Source organism: Juglans regia, chromosome 8 (assembly GCF_001411555.2).
Source record: "Juglans regia cultivar Chandler chromosome 8, Walnut 2.0, whole genome shotgun sequence".
NCBI classification, from domain to species: domain Eukaryota; kingdom Viridiplantae; phylum Streptophyta; class Magnoliopsida; order Fagales; family Juglandaceae; genus Juglans; species Juglans regia.
Genome location: NC_049908.1, coordinates 24,736,187 through 24,758,285, shown reverse-complemented (window position 1 = coordinate 24,758,285; position 22,099 = coordinate 24,736,187).

The following is a 22,099-nucleotide window of genomic DNA, read 5'->3' as shown; positions in this document are numbered from 1 at the left end:
ACCAATTGTTTTAAAAACGTTCAAACTTAACTATTCTATATCCAAACGTACTAATATAACATTCGACTGTAACAATGTTGACTTGTAAAAATCGATGAAATTAGGTCTCCGTATATGCCATAGAATTAACGTCGAAAATGTCTTGTCAATTTTTTAAAAAACGTTCGAACTTAACTATTCCACGTTTGAACATACCAACTTAACATTTGAACGTAACACTGTTGAGTGTTGACATATGATCAAAGTTGAAATTAGGTTTCCGTATATGCTATAGAATTAACGCAGAAAATGTATCGCCATCTTTTTAGAAACATTCGAACAAAAATTATTCCACATTTGAAGGTTCCAAAATAACATTCGAACGTAATTTTATTGACATGCAAATGTAGTTTAAATTATGTTTCCCCATATATGACATAGAATAAACGTGAGAAAGTTCCTGCCAATTTTTTATTACCGTTCGAATGTTCATTATAACGTTCCAACGTAAATCCCACCGCATTCGAAATGTATTTAATGTTCGAACGTAGTTTATATATTATAATTATACAACATATGTAACATAATTATATCGCAAAGTAATGTATATAGCATATATTATGTATAATATAGTATAGTAATATATATCTATATAGTATAGATTATTAATTATATAGTATAGTAATCTATATAGTATATATTAATCTATATGGTTACTATAGTAAATTATATAGTATATAGTAATTTATGTCGTTAGTATAGCAATCTATATAGTTAGTATAATAATCTATACAGTATATCATAATAATCTATATAGTTGCTATAGTATATATATCTATATATATATAGTATTACCAATTTATATTGGAAATTGATTTTCTAATATTCTTTTGGTGTTAGTATTTTTTACTAAAATAAATATTGTTTTAAAGCAAATTCCATTATTATAAATATGTGCATTAGATAATTTATAGTTTATGTTTAATTTTGTTTCATTTGCTTGAGATAATGTCTCTCTCTTTGAATTGAATAGGATCCCACCAACAAAGTGTTTGATTAATACATATATTAAAGTATTAACAATATCTTCTAATGGTAAACCATCTTCTATTTTAATTATTTTTATATTTTCTTCATGTTTATATGAAGTTAATATTTTTATTCTTTGTTCATGTGAATCTCACCAGTATTTTAATTGGCTAGTAAACAATGTAACAATAATATGAGCTATTTGATGATCAGTTTTTTTTATTACTTTTATAAACGTTAGCAACCATAATCATTTCTTAGAAATGATATAATATTACATACTCAGATAATCCATCTATATTCCATTCATATAATACATTTGGGGCAAAAGTAGATCTTACTATATATTCTCTTTCTTTGAATTGCTGAAGAGGTTCAGGTCCATAATAATCTCACCATAGTAAAAATCATCATGGGAGTGTCCAGATCTCTTATAATTTGTCAAAATGAAGGAACCATGAATGAAATAAATTTTTGTTTTGTTTTAAAAACATATTTGTCCATGCCTGCTGATAATCGTAATAATCATAATATGAAGAATCATAAGAATGAGAAAACTTCCTTGTTAAATAGAAATTTTTCCCCATTGTTCCAAGGGGAAAACTTGTTTAACGGTAGTTTTATGAAAGACAATAATTGAAGGTGCAGGTGGAGAATGTTGAGTTTGAAGAGAACAATGGATCTCAGAGAGAATAATTGAATATATATCCACTAATATGAATTCATCAAAATGCTGGATTTTCTTAATATTTTATGGGACATAATACCAGTCAGGCAAAGGAAAGACATCAAGTAATTTTTGGAGATCAGACAGATGTTAAATTCAAACTCGATGAGGAAGACTGAGTGCCAGTGAGATTTAATGATAATGAGAGATATAGAAGGCTGAAATAATAATGAAAGATTAACAATTTGAGAAGTGGAAGAGGAAGAAGGAGAAATAGTTTTGGAGTATGTTGGTAATTTCAAAGAGGCTAATAGTGAGAATGAATTGTAAGATGACTTAATATTTTGTAGTAATGTCCCCAATACTGTGTATCATTTTAGAGTTGCAGAATGACAAAGTAAAAGATAGGGAGGAGATGATAGCCTGACATAAGAAGATTTAGACTTTACTTTTGACTTTGAGGACAACAAGATTTTTCCTGTAAGAATTCTCGGGATAGAAAATCAGGAAGAGAATTAGATTTTCCTTTAATATGTTTAATATCAAAATAAAAAATACTTACTATAGCTTGTCATCTAGTAAATATTTGTTTAGCAGCCAATTTTTTTACATCTTTAATAAAAACTTCATTGGCTGATTTACAATCTATTCTAAGTAAAAAAATTTGATTCAACAAATCATCTTGAAATTTAGAAATACATAATACAATAGCTAAAATTTCTTTTTTAATAGTATTATAATTCCTTTGGGAAGGATTCCAATATCCTGAATGGAATCGAATAGTTTGTTTCGAATCAGTTGATAATTTTTGTTTCATAATTCCTCCATAACCAATATCAAAGGCATCTGTTTCAACAATTTTAAAAATATGAGGCGATGTGAGTACTAAATATGGTAATTTCTTAACGTGGAACTTAAATCTGTTTTATAATATTTTTATATTTTTTTGTCCATGGAGGTGGATTCTTTTTAAATCTTTTGAATAATGGTATGTATAATAGTCTGAGACATTGATAAAAATCTGCAACATAATTAAGACTTCCTACAAATCTTCATAATTGTTGTTTATCTTTTATTTTATTAGAAAATTTATTAGCAAATTCTATTATTCTACTAATTGGTGTAATAGTTCCTTGATAGATATCATGTCCAATGAATCAAATTTTATTTTTAAATAATTTTATTTTTATTGATGAAACAACTAATCCATTTTGTTTAATAATTTGAACGAAAATATTTAAATATTTCCAGTGTTATTCAATAGATGAAGAAAATATTAATATGCCATCTATATAAACTATTGAAAAGTGAGTGGAATTAGTAAATATTTCATTCATAATATTTTAGAATTTACTAAGAACATTTTTAATCCAAATAGCATAACATTTCATTCATAATGTTCAAATGGGACTGTAAATGCTGTTTTATATAGGCATTTTTCAACAATTTGGATTTGCCAAAATCCACTCTTCATATCAAATTTTAAAAATAATATAGCATTATAAAGATGAGAAAACAAATCTTTCTTATTAGGAATTGGATATCTAATCCATTGTAATACTTTATTTCACAGTTTATAATTGATAAGTAACTGAGGAGCTCCTCTTTCTAACTCTACTTGTTTACTAACGTAAAAGGTAGCACAATTCCATAGTGATTTGTTTTTCCTAATTAATCATTTTGTTAATAAATCATTAATTTCTTTTTTATAGAATTCTAATAATTTATTATTCATTTGAATTGGTCTAGTTTTAGTCGGAATATTATTTTTAGAAAACTCTTTTTCAGAAGGTAATTCAATTATATGTTATTTTCTATTCAAAAAAGTATTAGGCAAGTTAGAACATACTTCTTTCTCAATTATACTTTTAAAATTATTAATTTTTTGAGTTAGTAATGAGTCGTTTAATTGTTCTTCAATTATTTTATATTTTAATTCTTATTTTAATAAACTTATATTTTTTTTTCTTTTAATCCACTTTTTTGTTAAAAAATTAATTTTTTGGTTAATGAAACTTCCTTTAGGGAGTTAATTTCTTTTGATACAGAAGGAAATAAGAATTTAAATTAGATTTTTTGTCCAAGTGTTTTAGTAGAAATTCTTTCTTCCGTTTAATATTTCATATTCAAATAATCCATCTATATTCCATTCATATAATACATCTGGTACAAAAGCAGATTTTACTATATGTTCTCTTTCTTCGAATTGCATATCCAGTAGAGTATGCTTTAGATACCAATTACAACTAATAGAAACATGATGTTTAGAATCCCTAGCTGAAAAACAATTAACATGATCTTCTTTAATCTTATTTATTTGTAAATCTAAATTTTTAAATTGGTTGTCAATATTACTAATTTCATAATTAGATAATACATGCAATTCTGTCTTATTTAATACATTAATGTGAGTTTGTTTTGAGGTAGATGTGATATTAGTAATATTTAATTTCTCTAATTTATTAGAGATTTGTCTAATAAATCATTTTTGTTTTAGATATAAATTGGTATAATTGTTTTGTTAGATTATATTATTAGTGCTTTTACTTTATGTTGTATTATTATATTTTTTTTATTGGTGAAGTTAATATTTGAGTATTTCTTTGATTGAACTTAATGACTTCAAAATGAGGTATTCTTCATAAACAAGTTGATTATTTTCTTCTTTAATCCATTGATTAGTAGTTCTGTTTATAGTTGATAATTTGTTTGATTTATAAATTTCAAACCATGTAAATAAATGTATATTAATTTTTATTCCTTCTAAATACTCATAATATTTTTCTTGAATATAATCTCTTTCTATTTTTGTAAAAGTTAAGAAAAATACTAATATTTTTTTATTATTTTATTCTTTCATATAATCTTGTTTGAGATATTCTTTATTAATTTTAAATTCTTCTTTACTCAGGGTGTATATTTAGGCATCATCTCCAACTACTTGTGAATATGTTGGAGAAAAAAGTTCTTTTTCAGAATTATGAGAGGTGGATGCCTTATCTAGATGATTAACAACATATATTGGTGTATCAATAATATTTTCAGGAATAATTTTCCGAATTTGAGCCTCTAGATTCTGAGATATAGTGTCAAAGTTTTGAGATATATTCCGAGAAATTGAAGTAAGAACAGATCTGAATGTATGATAGCTAGATGGTGCTGGAGAAGAATGAAGTGAAGAGTCAATTTCTTAAAAGGTTGAAAAGCAATTTGGATGGTTCCGTCTATTTTTCGGTCTATATATTCTAGATCATTTTTAGAATTATTTTCTATATGAGGTAATGGAGTGATATTTTTTAATTGTCATTCATTGAGGAGAGTAATTTCATTCCAATTAATTTGTTTAGGAATTTGTATACTAGAATTTTGTGTACTAGATTGTAATAATAATGTATATCCTTTTGGACCGGTAATAAGAGCTTGTGGCTCTAATGTTGTTTTCATTAATTTATAATGGATCCTAGATACTACTGTTAAAGGATGTGATCTTTTCATCATATGATAACCGTCTGTTTTAATATTTAATATTAAAGCATGTATGATATTAGTATCAAATAATGAAAGAGAATAATTAGGACAACAATTAAAATAAATTGGGCATTGGAGCAAGCTTGATTTTACCATTCCAAGTAATGAATCATGAAAATTATAGTGTATTTCATCTCTTAGACATAGTAATACTGGGGTATTTAATCATCTTCTGGTGACTGGTTTTATATCCACTTGTATTAATCCAATATGTATGAAAGAATATTTTTGTTCTTTATATCGTTTAATAGCTTTTTTGTTAATAATTGTAATGATTCATAATCATTGTTTAAACTAATGGTTTTTTCTACTGGTTTAATAGTATAATTAGTAATGAATAATAGTTTAGAAGAAAAAATGGATTGTTTGTATATTTAATTTTTTGGAACATTAGGAATTGTCCAATTATGTAATTATTTTTTATATCTATTATATTATAATCTTCTTGGTTAATAATATCATATTCTATGGGAATACTAGTAGTGGAATTATCGGATTTGAATAAGGACTTTATTGAGGTGGGTTTTTAAGGCAAATATTTTCTATATTAAAAGATAAATAAGTAGATTAAAATCTTAAGGGAACACCATCGGGACTACTCTTAAAGCACTTCAACATAAATGGGTTGACCAACGGGTTTTCCATGGTTTAACAACACAAACTTTCCAATATACTTCATTTTTCTTTTTATATAGGTTATCTTTGTTAAAGATCTGTATCAATGACTTTTTTATTTTTTAATAAAATAAGGATACTCAAATAGTTTCTTATACTTTTAATTTCTTTTCTTAAGAAGTCACAATGATCTTTCCATTTCTCTATTGCCATTTGTCTACTTTGAAATACATGATATTTTAGTCATCATTAATGTATAGTCCTGTTTCATTAATTGTTGTTTTCTCTTAAGATCTTTTATATTATTCATCATATTTTCTAATTCAAGGTGATTAATATATTACTAATGGTTATATAGTATAGTAATCTATATAGTATATAGTATTCTATGTGGTTAGTATAGCAATCTATATAGTTAATATAATAATCTATATACTTGCTATAATGTATATATATAGTATTACTATATTATATTAGTATACATACTACTATATATTGTACTACTATATATTACTATATTAAAATAATATATATAGTATATATTACTATATATACTAACTCCATATAGTATTTTCTCAGTCGATCTATATTTGGAAAAATATATTATATATAATATTTACATATAAATATATTATATATAAAAAATTCATTCCTCTTATGTTCGATTGTTTACAACACATGTCCGTATGATACGGGAAATAATGTAACGTTCGAACATATTAGTTGTAACGTTTGCACGTTACTAGTATATATGTTGTGCATCTGAACGTCGAATGACATTTTCACCCACATCCAAAATTCGAATCATCACACTTAGTCATCGAATCCTTCACATGACGCCATTGATCGCTACCACAATCGTTACATAAAAGGTTAGTGTCCATCGCTCTCCAATTTATTGTGTTTTTTAATGTTTTAGGGGGTCTCTGTATGAAACGAAACCCATTTGGGGCCGGATTTATAACTTAATTGTTCGGCCATTATGAGTGGCCAATAGCCAAATGGCTACCATAGATAGTTTGCACTTAGTGTATACTTTATTTCTACGGTAGTTATTATAAGATTAATATCCTATTTGAAGAAATCGAAAATGGTAGAGTCAACTCAGCCATTTCTGGGTTTAAACTCCGAACATTGCACTGACAACGTTCAAACAATCATCTGTACTCCAAACGTATGTTAATCTACGTTCGAATGTATTGTTACGTTTGAACATTTATACACTAAAATGTTCAAATGTAACATTTTCCTAGTTATTTGAATCCTAATGTTCGAATGTAGCATTTTCAGAATTTGAACGTTTATGTTTACATTCTAATTGTATAGATCAAAAGTTCGAATGTAAGGTCTCATGAAACGTTTTAGTCCTAACATTCGAGTGTAGACCTGCATAAGTTCGAACATTAAGTTAAATACGTTCAGAAGTACTCGCACGTTTGAACATATTTACATGAAACGTTCGAATATGACGTTTCTTAGGTCTTTTAACTCTTAACATTCAAACATGATTACCTAAACGTTTGAAAGTTATCCTTTTACGTTCTAATGTTAAATTCTACGTTCAAACGGATTTCAGAACATATTTAATTTGTTCCCCTTTAAATATATGTATACTAATGTTTTTTCTTTTTGCAGAATATGCCTTATCCTTTGACAACTAGGAAATAGAGGATGGAAGGAACACATGACACTTCTCAGATAGGTTGTAGAATTGTTCTGACTGAACGTGAAGTGCATATCAACAAGTTCGACGAGCTGACATGGGAAGAGAAGAGGCTGAGGTCCGTCCTTATTTCCAGAGGTTGGATCAACATCTGCACACTAAGGGGGAGGATACCTCCATGGTCCATGAGTTTTACATGGAGATGTCTTCCATGCCTGAGGATGCATAATCTCATATCATAACTATACTCAGTGTTCTATTCCAGATGTAGGCGGGTGTCATCGCCGAGCTACTTAAGATCCGTCGTGTGTCTAAGACATCGACTACATTAGATACTTAGGTTGAGGACGCACGAGATATAGGCACATATTCATCATCTACGAGCTCAGTCGAGTTTATGACTGGAGATATAGACCGGTCGGAGGGCGAGAGGACTGATCAGCCTTAGGATGACGATCGCGATGAGGATTTTTTCGTCGTCACTGGGATATATCGCACACCCTTCGATAAGGAGAACATGTTCTCCCAGACGTTGTTGCTATCATTTTTTAGTATGTTGCATCTTATAGTTGCAACAAACGTGGATCTTTTGGCACGTAAGGCCGTCCGCCTTCAGTCGGACTCGCATACAGTTCCTTGTACGAGTGGCACATGGAGAGCTTATCGACTTGCCACTGTGGATATTTGAGGGGATCCATTACGAGGCGATGATTATCTCCACTGACAACCTACTATATGGAGTGATCGTTACTCGGCTATTACTGGACCGGAGTGTGCCACCCCAAGAGGATGAGTGGTTGACTAAGCAGATGAACACCCTAGACATGACCTCACATCGTTTGAGCATTTGACAAGGAAGGGGGCGTGCTTAGCGTGAGCCTGGGTCTGCACAAGATCTTGTTCCTTCGACCCAGTTTAGGGACGGTGTTGTTCCCCATAATGGGTGTATTAATCAGCAGTTGATGGGTACATCTGCAGGAGATGCGCGCCCTGCTTGGCTCGATGTGTGCTTTGCTTGGGTTGATGTGCTGATCTTAGATATTATTGCGCACATCAACTGACAATCACGTCAGTGCAGCAGAGTGTCACCGAAATTGGCCATCGCTTAGATATCCTAAACGAAAAGATCAACACATTGACTGAGGAATTTCATACGTTTGTAAACAATTTGTTCTAAGTATTTTGCACTTTTATCGTATTTTGTACTTATATTTTAATATATTTCTTTTTATATACTTTATGTAATGAATAATATTATTTAATATATCTAGTGTTTTTGTATTTTAATTCTCAATCTTTTTTAATTTAAAATTCCATTTTTAATTTTAAAACAGTTCACGTTCGAACGTTAATGACTATCCTTTGAACGTTTGAATGAATAATTTACACGTTCGCACGTAAATACTGGGCTTAATGTTTGAACGTACAGAATCTTTCAAACTTAACATTTTATATGTTTGCATGTACTCTTTCGAAAATGACACCGTCTGAGTTACGTTCGAGCGAAACATTAATATAATTCGAACGTATAGCCATTTCTCATCCACCTAGTGACGATTTTATCACGGAAAATTATTTTCGATGACAGTTTCAGGATTGTCACAAATTAAAAAGGGTTACAAAAACTCAATTGTATTGTAGTGTATTATCACTATCAATTTTTTATTCTTACTTACCGAGCTATACTACTTATATTCGTCCTGATTCCTTCATCTTCAATTACACGTTAATGATACATGAATACGTCTGATGATCTCTTGGTTATTTATACTTTTTTAAGAACCCAGAACCAGGTTGATGAGCTAAGAAATTAGGTTAAACACCTCTGGATGATATCTAGCTAACTAGTCATGAGCTCCAGCAAAAGATATAAATCCTGAAGAAAGCCATTTGAAACCGTGTCATGCGCCCACCAGTACTAGTGCCCAAGTTCTTCATCCATATCCCATATTGAAGTAGTCTACCTCCACAATCCAAAAAATAAAGGCAAAAAATGTCAAATGGATCCACTTGTGGCACCAACACATGAGGCAAATGGAGCTTTCAATGATCATGATAAAGAGCATTATGCATATATATTTATATATATGTTAAAATAAAATATGCGAAGTTGATTGACGTATAATATATCCATCTCTGCAAAGATATTAATTAATAGTAGTGCATGAGGTCAGAGTGACCATCACGTGAAGTAATTAAGAGTTTTTTTTTTTATTTGTCAGTTTCGTTTGGATTCGAAGATGAGTTATAAATAGTAGTGAGATAGGTTGTGAATAATAATAAAATTTATGAATTAAAATTGATGAATAGTAATAACTAATAATGAGATGAGTTGAGATAAATTGAGATTGATTGTAAATCTAAACAGGATGAATTCCTTGAGTACTAATTCAAAATATTAACCACATGTTCTCGTTTGTTTTTATATATAAAACGAGATGAATTGAAATAAAAATTAAAAATTAAATAAAATATTATTAAAATATTTTTTATAATATTATATTTATTTTAAAATTTTAAAAAATTAAAAATATTTATTCTATTTTATATAAAAATTTATAAAAATTATAATAATAATATAATAGGAGAATGATTGAAATATAAATAAGATTAATTAATTTAGTTACCCTCATCATTCCACTTCCCCATCTCCGAATTAAAATATCATTAAAATTATTATTATCATTTATGTCGGTACTGAAATATATAAAGGTGTTTGGACGGTGTGTCATTGTCATCAGATAGCAATAAGATCAACACAAGTGTCGCTGTCTTATTGACAAAATGATGCCTACCACTTTGATTAAGACGTCAATGATGTCAACGGTCACCAATCTTTAATTCCTCGTCTCAGAAAAGTAAGAAAAAAATAAATCCCAACGAAGATAATTAATTCAATGGAAAGTGTTACATGTATTTACAATTGAGTCGGATTATTCTACTGTTTAGAATAGTCTATTCACTTTGACTAATAGTTATTTTTTATAATTTTTTTATTCATATTTTTTAATATATTTAAATATTTTTAAAAAATAAAAAAATATATTAATACACTTAAAATCACTTCCTTAATCACTAAATAAAAAAAAAATTTATCAAGCAGTCAACTTGAGCAGTCAATTTGGGAGGCAAAGTAGTTTTTTTCATTTACAATTTTACTTATATTTTTATTTACAACACTCATTCTATTAATTTTCTTTTGAAATTTAAAATTTAAATTTTATGATTTTTAATATATCAATATCTAACACGTGGAGGTATAAGTGTTTTTGTAAGTTTTTCTTAAAAATATTTCAAGCGAGCTGCACGCACGTATAAAAATAGTTTAGTATAGGAGTAATCCAAACGGGGCCTAGATATGATTTTAGGGTATATAAGTTTTGAGTATTTTTTTAAGAAACAAAAATGAGGTCTATTATTAAAAAAATAAATTTTTAATCTCGTGAATCTTAAATTTATTAACTTTTTAGAACATATCAGTACGCGAAATTTACACACACTGTAAATATAATTTCTCGTAAGAGACTAATGGGTTTATAAATTTTCGTTTACTTTATATTTAAATTATGTTCACAAACTAATCATTTATAGAGAAAAGTCTAATATTTCGGCATAATAAACTTGAAAAAACCAGATTTTATTCACATACAAAATTTTATTTTCTTTTGAAGTTAATTAGAAAAATGGAATAGTCCTAACGATATGGGCAGCTAACTATAACGACATGGGATTGATTTGATGTTAACTTAATCACATGATGGCAATATACATATATAGATGGCCAGGAGGTGATCATGATCTGTACTTTGCGTCTAATCTATTCCAAATGTATATAGTGACGTGAATTAGTTTAAATGCTTTCAAACTCAGCGATGAGATTAATTACCTGTCAAGAAACATAACCAAAATGTAACATGTTGACAATGAAAGTGCAAAGACAGCTAGTAACATTCTAGGTATCGATCATTTAGATAAGACCATGCATCATCTGATCTCTCAATTGATCATTAACGTTTTGAGTTTATGTTTGTTTTGGTAGAGTATGTTTTTCAAATCGAAAAGCGTTTTCATCATCCTTTAATGTTTGGTAGGATGGAAAATTGAAGTCAATAGAAAATGTTAGGTTAATCAAGAAGAAAACCAAGTCCCAAATTTTATGACAAGACTTGGCAACCACTACAAAGTACTAACCATACCACCTCCATTCTCTCGGCAACAGCGCTGCTGCTCCACCGCTATGTATGCATGCAATTGCAATGATCCGCCGGCGGCACCGCTCCGTCTACACTTACATGCAACACATTTTTTACTCAAACTCGTTGTCATCTTCTTCCTTCGCCTTTCTCTCTTGTTTATTCTTTGACAGTAAATTTTCTTTCAAAGTTCAGCCTGATTTGATATATATGATTCAAATGTTAGTAATTTGAGTTAGCTCGAATCTGATCACAACATTAATATCTCTCTACCTCCATCGGAATTTGAGATTTGAGACTTGACGAAGGCGGTCGTAATCAAGGCGCGCATGCAGTTTCTAATAACATTTTTGTGGTTGTAGAAACTAATAAAAAAAAAAAAAAATGAAGTGGCACGTACGATGACGTCCAAACAACGGGTTGGTGAGATTGAGATTAGATTTTGATATCATGATATTAATGTTCGTTAATTACAAAAAAAACGAATATTTGTGATTAATTATTTATTATGATAATGACTAATTGAGATTATATTTTTATACTATATAAAGCTGATAGCTTGATATTAATGTTCGTTAAGTACTACACAACAAATGAATATTTGTGATAGATTATTTGTAACGATAATAACTATTTATGATAAAAAAAACTTATTTTGACAGAAAATAATAATTTTCACAAGAAATAACTACTCATAAATAAGTAATTTTCTTATATTAATGATGTTTCTTGAAGAATATAGATCAACAGAACTGATATTAATTCAAAAAATTGTTACGTGCAGTTGATCTTTTATTAAAATTAAAAAACATGTGTTTCTCTTGTATTGAAAGGACATGTAGCACATTTATACTGATCATGATCTGTTTCGATTAGTTTTTGTTTTTGTTTTTGTTTTTGTTTTTGTTTTTTTTCTGCGGATACATAATAAGAGGATGCTATTATACTCAACAGCGATAGGTTTGGTGCAATATAAAGCCAAATTAATTGAACGAGTCATTGTTACGTCGGCATGAAATTAGAGACGTGCATGCAGGCAGACCGGCCACGGCGGACCTTTCTGCTATATATAAATAAATATTATATCATGTCAAACATGCAAGCTAGGAAATGAGAGGAGAGGGGGCTGCGCCCATTTATAATATATATTAATTCTCATAAAAGTTTAACTTCAACCTCACCACCTAATCGAAACAAAGACATCATCCCCCCACCCTTTAATATATATATATATATAGAAATGATATTTATAGTTGTGAGTGTACAAGTATCGTGCAGTCATTTTGAAAAAAATGAATAAATACAGAATCCACATGAAAATAAATTAATTTTTTAATAATAAACCTTACTCTTTTTTAAAGCGACTGCACGGTATTTACGCATTCCATAAATGTATGTAGCATTACTCATATATATATATATGTCTTCTAAACTAGTCATCATTACAAATTAATTAATTTTGCAACTAATTAGTCTGCACAATGGTCATATAGCTAGATAGTGAACCATTGTCTTATTATTAATTAACATAATCTCTTGATCACATATATATAAAAATTAAGGAAAGAAATAATTAATTTGCAAATTTTATTTATTTATTTACATACTAAACAGTAAACACGCTTTTCATGTGGAAATCTGCCGTACCAGCCAGCATAAAAAAAATATTTGATTTTTTTTTATTAAAATTATGAGCTTTTTTACTCATCATTTTTATACCATACACCACACACGATTTTATTTTATTTTTTTCTTGTTAATTATTCTACTCATCATTCATATACTACATATTTGATAAGAAAAAAAAATATAAAAAATTATGTGTAGTATGTAAATAATAAGTAAAATTTTTCAAATACTTAATATTCGAATGCCAAATTTTCACCTCATGTTTTTTTTTTCTCTTGCCCTTTTATTATCACCTCATCATGTGTACATGACATGAGTTGATAAAAAATTAGAGTATTTTTTAAGAGTAATGCAATAGACAGTTTTAAAGTGTGTAAATTTTATATATTATTTTAAAAAAAAGTTAAATCTATCGTTAAAAAAATTATTATTTTTTATATAATTAATCCTAAACTTATTCACTTTTTCTTAAAATAAATATGTAAGATTTAAATATTTTAAAACTGTAAATGTCATTTAGATTCGTTAAAGAACGTAAACTTCGAAAAGAAAACGTGTATGCAGCCCATAAGTGAAACGGAGGATCGGAGAATTCCCAAGAACGCGTAGTGCGTCATCTAACGTTGAAGTGACATGAAACAAATTCCATCGTGATATGTATCTAATTAATATACTAATTCCTACCTTCAATGGGACGTGTTTAAGGAAGCTTCCTCACTAATTTCCTTTCCTTTTTCATTAATCAAGGAAGTGTTAATCAAAGCTTGCTCCATCTCGTGATGCACCACCGTGTTGGTTATAACAAAGGATAAGTTAATTAATTAAAATTATAAATTCGGAGAGGCCATGATTGTCCCAAAACACACAATATTTATGTGTATATATATAGCCAATGGAGTTTAGCCACATAGAGATTGTATAAAAATAAATTTATAAATATTGTTTTATGATGTGGTATATTAGATTGTAAAATTATATTTATTGTAAAGTAGATCTAACGTATCATATGAATCTATGCGATCAATTTGTAGATATACTTTTATAAAATCTCTTTATAGCTATAGTATTTTTCATAAAGTAATGGTAGATACAACCTTAAGATGTATAACATGTCTTACGTACTATTTTGAAAAAAGTGAGGTCCATTATTAAAAATTTAAATTTTCATTTAAATCTCCAATTTGTCAACTTTTTCTTAAAAAAGTACGCGATATTTACACATTTTGAGACCTAAACCTATATCTAACATTACTCATATATATATATATATATATATATATATACTTGTTTAGTCTATAAGTGGAGCCTACTTATATATATATCTAAGTAAGATAAATGATATATACAGACTCCAAATACACAAATCTCGCGCAAATTTTATATAAAAAACTGGATTTCAGTAGGAAAAATTTATTTTTTGGTGCGATCCATATTTTTACAAAAAGTTTGTACAAGATTTATACATAACATTACACATAAAGTAAAACGAGATGGGCTGGAGAGATTGCAACAAATAAAGGAACAAGATCATCATCGATTGAAGCTGATTAGTTTAAGGGTCCTTTTTTTTATTATTTTTTTTCTAATTAAGCAACTCAACTTACAGTTTGCATGTCAAAGTCCCTGATTACGATTTTTATGATCATCTGTATATACTCTTACATACATTTAATCATGCTAATTAATTAAATAACATAGCTCGCCGCCTCTTTGGACCAACTTAATTTATTATTATTAAGTCCCCTATATAAGATCAAACGCATAGACGTACGTAATCCTTTCCCTTAGACATGACCAAGCCCTTGTCCCACCATATAAAATGTGACACTATTATCACCTTAGCTTAGATCAATTTTTATCTTTTTCTCTAAAAAAAAAAAATTAAAAATTAATAGATAATGTCTACTCATTATAGTGGGATAGATGTGGAATAAAAGTCATGTGGTACGTAGGATTTTCAATCCGAAAGTTGACTTTGAGTTTGTGACCTTAATACCCACCATATATACGATATGAACGTGACTCTAGTTATTGGTGACTCTTCGATAATCACTATAAGAAAGAATTTTTATGATCATTTAATTGCGATAAAAAAATTATTTATAATTAAAACAGACTCATTTTAATTATAAATTATCATTTTATTAGAATTAACTGGTTACAAATAAACAATTTTCTTATAATAAATTTATTAATTAATTAGAAGTAAAGCGTGGTAAGATCAGCACTAGCGCCGTGCCCATATAGTTTATGGACCGTCCACCCCAAAAAATATATACCCAAATTCCGTGTTAGATATGACTTTACTGCTTATTAATCAGAACACTATATATATATATATATATATATATATATATATATATATATATATATACACACTCTTCCATTAGTCAAAGTTCCCGGCAAGCTTTTAGCTAGATTTCCCCCCTATGTTTTGGGCCCCTCTAATTAACGTTGTCTTTAATTTTTAAGCAATTCAGACAAGCAATTCGTAGTTACTGACTGGAGATTTTAATGGGTCATGGGAATGGGATTGTCCCTGATCTGTTTTTTCTAGGGGTGGGTCAAATCCATTATTTGTATAAGCCTATATAGTTGTTGTTGATGGAAACATATAAACTTAAAAAATGGGTTGAAATATTCCACCTTGACAGACCCCGTTAATGTTAGTTTTCCCAGCTAGATAGCATTTCATTAAAAGTAATATTAAGTACAGTTTTAATTAAATGTGTAAATCAAATTAGACCACACCATAAAATATTTATTTTTTTTAATTTTTTAATTTTTATACTTTCTCAAGTACTTTTTTACAAAAGTCACGTGCAAGGTTTTCAATATAGTGCCTAAAAAGCAACATATCGTTTGGACGTTGAGTTGATTTGAAATAAATTGAGTTTTTTTTATGAATAATAATGAATTAAGATGATGGAGTGAATTTTGTGACGTCCACCTAAAATGAGTTTAAATGTGTTTAGATGTTAAGATGAGTTTAAATGTATTTATAAAAATTTGAAAAATGTTGTGTGTCCTGCGTGAAAAAAGGTGTTGAGTTAAAAAATATTGTGGGTTCTACGTATAAAAGGATTTTGAGTTGACATGAGTTTAATGACTTGAGAGTTTGGTGTTTAGATATTAAACTCAATTTAAAATTAGACTAAACTGAGTTGATCTCAATATCTTCCAAATTCCAAATAAGATTACAAGGGCTGTTGGACAAATGAATTGGTCCTATCAATCCCCATACGGGATTCTTGAAAAATTAAAGAGGGAATTGCCTTTGTTGAGGACGTATTTCACTGTTGCTCACTCTCAACCTCATGCAACTAAAGAGTAAGAGGACTTAGGGGGTAAAGGGGATACTCTGATGCGTAAGTTAGTAATGATATGTGCAATCTCAGAGCCAGAGATATTCCAGAGCTTTGTTAGCTTACCTGACCTCTTTAAATAGAGAGTTTGCCTTCTTAGGATCTTTTAGGTTAATTGTCTGATTTGTTATTTGAAACTTGAATCACCGTTTCTTTGAGTTATCCGTCTATTTTGAATGGATAACATCTTAATAATGTTGGGATACTTGGGCAGATATTCTCTTTGTTGATTCAACTTGAACCCTGCTGGGTCAGGAGGTGTTTTGGCCTCAAGTGTCTTGTTAGGTTGTGGAGGTCAAGGTTACGTGGTTAAGCAAATCACCACTCAACTGGCCAGACCACGCAATTGAATCTTAAACAAGTTAAGTCTGTCTCACTCTTGTTCTCTTGACACCTTATTTAAACTTGATTCAAATTGTAACAAGGTAGTTTTACAATCCATACATATACAATTTGTTGAATATGCAATTGGTAAAACAAAGGAGTAAAGTAAACATTCGTATTACTGGATAATAGCAAACATTGAGAAGTTCCAAAATATACAATTACTAAGGGGCACTTTGCCTGAAATTTAAAAACAGTCCGAAAAATAAAATTTCAAGGAACATGAGGGGGAAAGGCATCAGGCATCACATCTCGCTTGGTGGAGTCAAAATAATGATAGGTGGCAGAGCTGGCTCTTATCTCTCTCCACTTCAACTTGCGGAGATCAATCTCAAGATGTGCAAGTAAAAGTGTCAACAACTACTTAATACTAAGTTTGAAACCAAGCCCAAAGCCACGATCCCGAATTGTGTGAGTAGAGTTAATCTGAGGGATTAAGCGATCAATTTGCTCCTGCAAACAACCCAGCTCCTGGTTCAGCTCGAAGACTTTCTTTTCAGAAGCAAGCATGATTTTCTTGTTGTTTTCCTAGCTTTGATTCAACGTCAAGAGATTGCGGTCATGCTCTCTAAGGGCATTCTTGGCTAAAGCCAAGTTTTGCTTTGCTTTAACTTTATCGCCCTGAGCAATGCTCAATTGGACGTTAGCTTCTCGCCGTTCCTCTTCAAAAGTAGCTAGGTGGGTGAGGTAGTCAGCTTTCGCCTTTCGCAAATCTTCCATTTCTTACTCCATCTCGCTCAGGCGGGCAGTCAAGTTGTTTTGTTTGGCCTCCCTCTCGACAGCACTAGCCTTGTACAATGCATTTTTCGCCTAATGCGCTCGCCAGCTTGGATTGAGGGGAGGCGACCTGCTCCCGATAAAAAGCTTCAACCCAGGAAAGCTTCCTAGCCAGCTTTTCTTTCTCCTCCCGGGCAAAAACAACAACCCCATGGGCTTTACTGATGAATGAATGCATGTTGTCATTTTCTTCTTCGAGCTCCATACGGTCTTCCACAAGCATTTCAACCAACTTATCAACTCCCTGTAAAACAAAGTCAGGACAAGGAAAATCATGACCCAATAAAAATGACAATGATCTAGGCAAAGGTAAAACAAATGAAAATAAAATCCTCCCCCTCTTGAGGAAGGGCGCCCTCAGGAGTGATTGCACGCCCAAAAAGTGGTTCTGACCTTAAGGCCTCCTCGACTTCAAGAATAAAGTGCAACTCAACATCAACTTCGGCCATAATAGCATCTAGTGAATCAGATCGAGTTAATGGAGGGTTCCCCAACCCCTCTCCTGTGTTTGGTGTCGCCTGGGGGGGAGGAGGTGGAGCACCCTTGGAAGAATTAGACGCGTTCGTTGCTTCACCACGAGGCGAGTTTTCTTTTTCTTTCCCCCCGCCTCTGGAGGTGGTCCCCTTTTTAATTTCCTATCGGCGAGGGGTCACCAAGGATCTTACAACCAAGCACATGGGCTTGGCTAGGAACCATCAAGAATCTATCAATATTGGTGGGCGTCAAAAGGATGTCAGACCAGGTAGAATTAAGATTTGCCATCGCCCAAGATTGAACTAAGCGAATGCGAGCTTCTTCTTGGGGAGACAGTAGGACCTCAAGGTCACGTTCTTTGGGAATGGATGACCAATCCGCTCAAATGGGGAACTCTTGGTGTAAAACCTCGTCTGCCAAAAATTCCCACACCCTTTCCGAAACAAAGAAAAACTTCTTGGACCAATCTTTAGTATGAGAATATTTACACTCAAGCTGAACCAATTTGCTACGAGATCTAAAGCTACATAAGTTCCCATCTAAATGCCGACACCCATGAAGAGAAAGGTATTCTCGAGTGGTGAGATTAGGATAATCATCATTGGAGGGCTCCAAGACTCGCCGCCACCAAACGCAGCAAGCCATCAAAATACTCCATGCATTGGGCACAATTAGGCCGGAGCAAGACCCAAGACGTCTATGACGTCACGGACAAGTTGCATGAAGGGCAGGCGAAGCCCCATTGAAAACATAGCCAAGTAGAGGACGATAGAAATAGTCATACCTTTAATATCCATCGCTACCTTCCACTGGCCGGGTAGCGACAACCCAACTGAGTCGGGGATATTGAAATGTTCCCTTACACCATCCAGTTCACGACGAGAGAGAGAGGAAACCCAACGGTGACCCTCTAAAATAGAAGGAGATAAGCCCCCTTCAATGTTAGGGTTAGTAGCGGCACCATCACTGGGGCCAGAAGATTCGTGGGGTCACGAAAGACAGTCGCCCGAGAAGAGCCTACAACTTGGGTTTTGTTGGAAGCCATGGAAACATGAATGCGGGAAAGTGCGACAAAAGTAGAAGAAGAAGAAAACTGGAGAGCACGAAAGAATGGAGCAGAGGAAACCAATAAACTTGCACAAGAATAAAAGAAAAACAAGCAATGCCTTGCAATAAATACTGACGATGGTTGATAAGAGGGAAGGCGTATCGACTTCTGTTAGGCATTGTGGGGGAATCACGATGTAGAACCCCAAACATTGCCCCAGAGAATCTCTACACGTGGTAAGGACTCGCGGGGTAGCCGAAAGGGGCATTGGAGCCAAATCACGAAGCCCAACACCTTTCAGACAACAATAATCACAAGGCCCAATGCCTCGTGGATTTAAAAGCCTCGTCATATGACACAGTAAGGGTTCGCGGGGTAATAAGTAAGGAACAAAGTAATTCAACTGAAGGAACCTAAAGACGCCTAACGTAAACGTCCCATCGTACAATATGTAATGAGACTTCATGGGGTAATTGAAAGGGCTTTAATACCACCATAGAGACCCGTGGGGTGTCTCCCTGGGCTTGGACCTCCATGGCCTAGCAAGACACTGGAGGCCTAAACATCCCCTGACCCAACAGGGTTCATGTTGAATCAACAAAGAGAATACTCGCACAATTATCCCAGCTTGTTAAGATGTTTATCCATTCAAAACAAATAGATAACTCAAAGGAATGGAGATTTAAGCTTCAAATAAAAGATGAGGCAGTTAACCCGAAAGATCCTAAGAAGGCAAACTCTCTATTTAAAGAGGTCAGGTACGCTAACGAAGCTCTGGAATATCTTTGGCTCTGAGATTGCACATATCGTTACTGACTTAGGTATCGAAGGGTCTCCTTTACCCCCAAGTCCTCTTACTCTTTGGTTGCAGGAGGTCAAGAGTGAGAAGAGGTGAAATATGTCCTCAACAGCCTTAAATGACGATTTTTGCACAATTTGACTAGCAGATTGTGATGTCATTGCTTAAGACCATGGCAAGTCGCATGGCACTGAATTTCATATATTGTTTTGAGCGGGCCGATCGATGTAGAGACTTGTTTCCTCTTCTTCACAATCTTAGGTTGCGTCTGGACAATGACGTACGTGATTTTAGATATTTTGTGAATAATAATGAATAATAATAAAAAAATAATGATAAATATTAAATAATAGTGAATAATAATAAAAAATAATAAAAAATAATGATAAAATAATTAAGAATAATAAAGTGTTCTCACTACCCAAATGAAGCTTTAGAGGAACAAAAATAATGTGAAATTATTATTTATTCTAAAAATTTAAACTGATGGTAGGAAGATGTAGATTTTATTATTTATTTTATATCTTGACATTTTATTTTAAGTGTTGGCCAAAATTTTCATTAATGAGTAGTCTAAAAATTTAAATTGAGGAAAAAAAAGAGAGTAGATTTTATTATTTTATATGGGTGTAGAAAGTGCTTGAAAGCACTCATTCATTGCTGTGACGACGCGTGGGGGAGTTGGTCAAATCTAAAAAATCTGAGGATGCCTCCTTTGCCGTCATAGTCAAGGCGGTAGCAGATTGGTGTGTGAAGCCCACGAGTGGTCTATTAGGCTTGTGAACCTCACGCAGTTATTCTGCAGCGATTGATTCTTGTACACGTAGAATATCGACAGCTGGGAGGGGCATACCGGCATAGAGCGACGAGTGCGACTGTTTGGAACCCACTATCAGAAAAATAGATATTTATAATTTTTTTATGATAAAAATAAATTTAATTTATTAAAATAATTATTTTATTAAAAATAACTAATAGTAAATAAATAATTTTCTTACTGTGATAGGTTGAGATTAGAGAAAAATTTCAACACCAATTAATATTATAAAACCAGTTTTAGAGTTTGAGTGAGTTTGGATGTTGAAGTGAGTTGAGTTAAATTGAGTTGAGATGATAAAATATTATTAGAATATTATTATTTATTATTATTATTATTATTTTAAGATTTAAAAAAATTAAATTGTTTATCATATTTTATATTAAAATTTAAAAAAATTATAATGATAAGTTGAAATGAGTTAAAATAAACTCAACTTCCAAACGAAGCCTTAAATTAATCCACCTGACATGTACCTTGAATGCATGCAAAGAATCAAATTAGCTAAAAATTAGGGTTAGAGTACTTGAAACTAGGGGTGAAAAACCGACCTATCGGTTCGGTTTAGAGTCGAAACCGAGACCGCACCGATACACTGAAAATTCTCAATATCTCGACCGAAACCGGCCGGTGAAGGAGAAGAAAACCGTTGACGTCGGTCTCGATTTTCCACCGGTCGGTTGGTCGGCGTTGTCGGCGGAGTGAAGAGAGAGAGAGAGAGGAATGAGAAACACAAAAACCGAACCGGAAAACTTCGGTTTGAGCAAATTTACATGTAAACTCGAACTTCATCATCACAAATTCACAAAATTACAATATATACAACAAATATCAAATGATTCACAACAAATATCACATTATCACAACAATATCGGTACCCTCTCTGAGAAAAATAAAAGAACCATGGTCCCCATCAACAAACCTCAACGAATCGGAGATGGAAGCTTGAAACGATGCAAATGGATGAAACGGCGCAAATGGATGGAGGAAGAGAGGGACGGCATTGGAGAGAAAAGGAGCTGAGAGGGAGACGAGAGAATCTGAGAGAGAGAGCTGAGACGCAGAAGTCAGAACGAGCGGCGGATGAGAACGAGAAAGGGGAAGGGGGATCTTAACCTAATCATGAAACGGC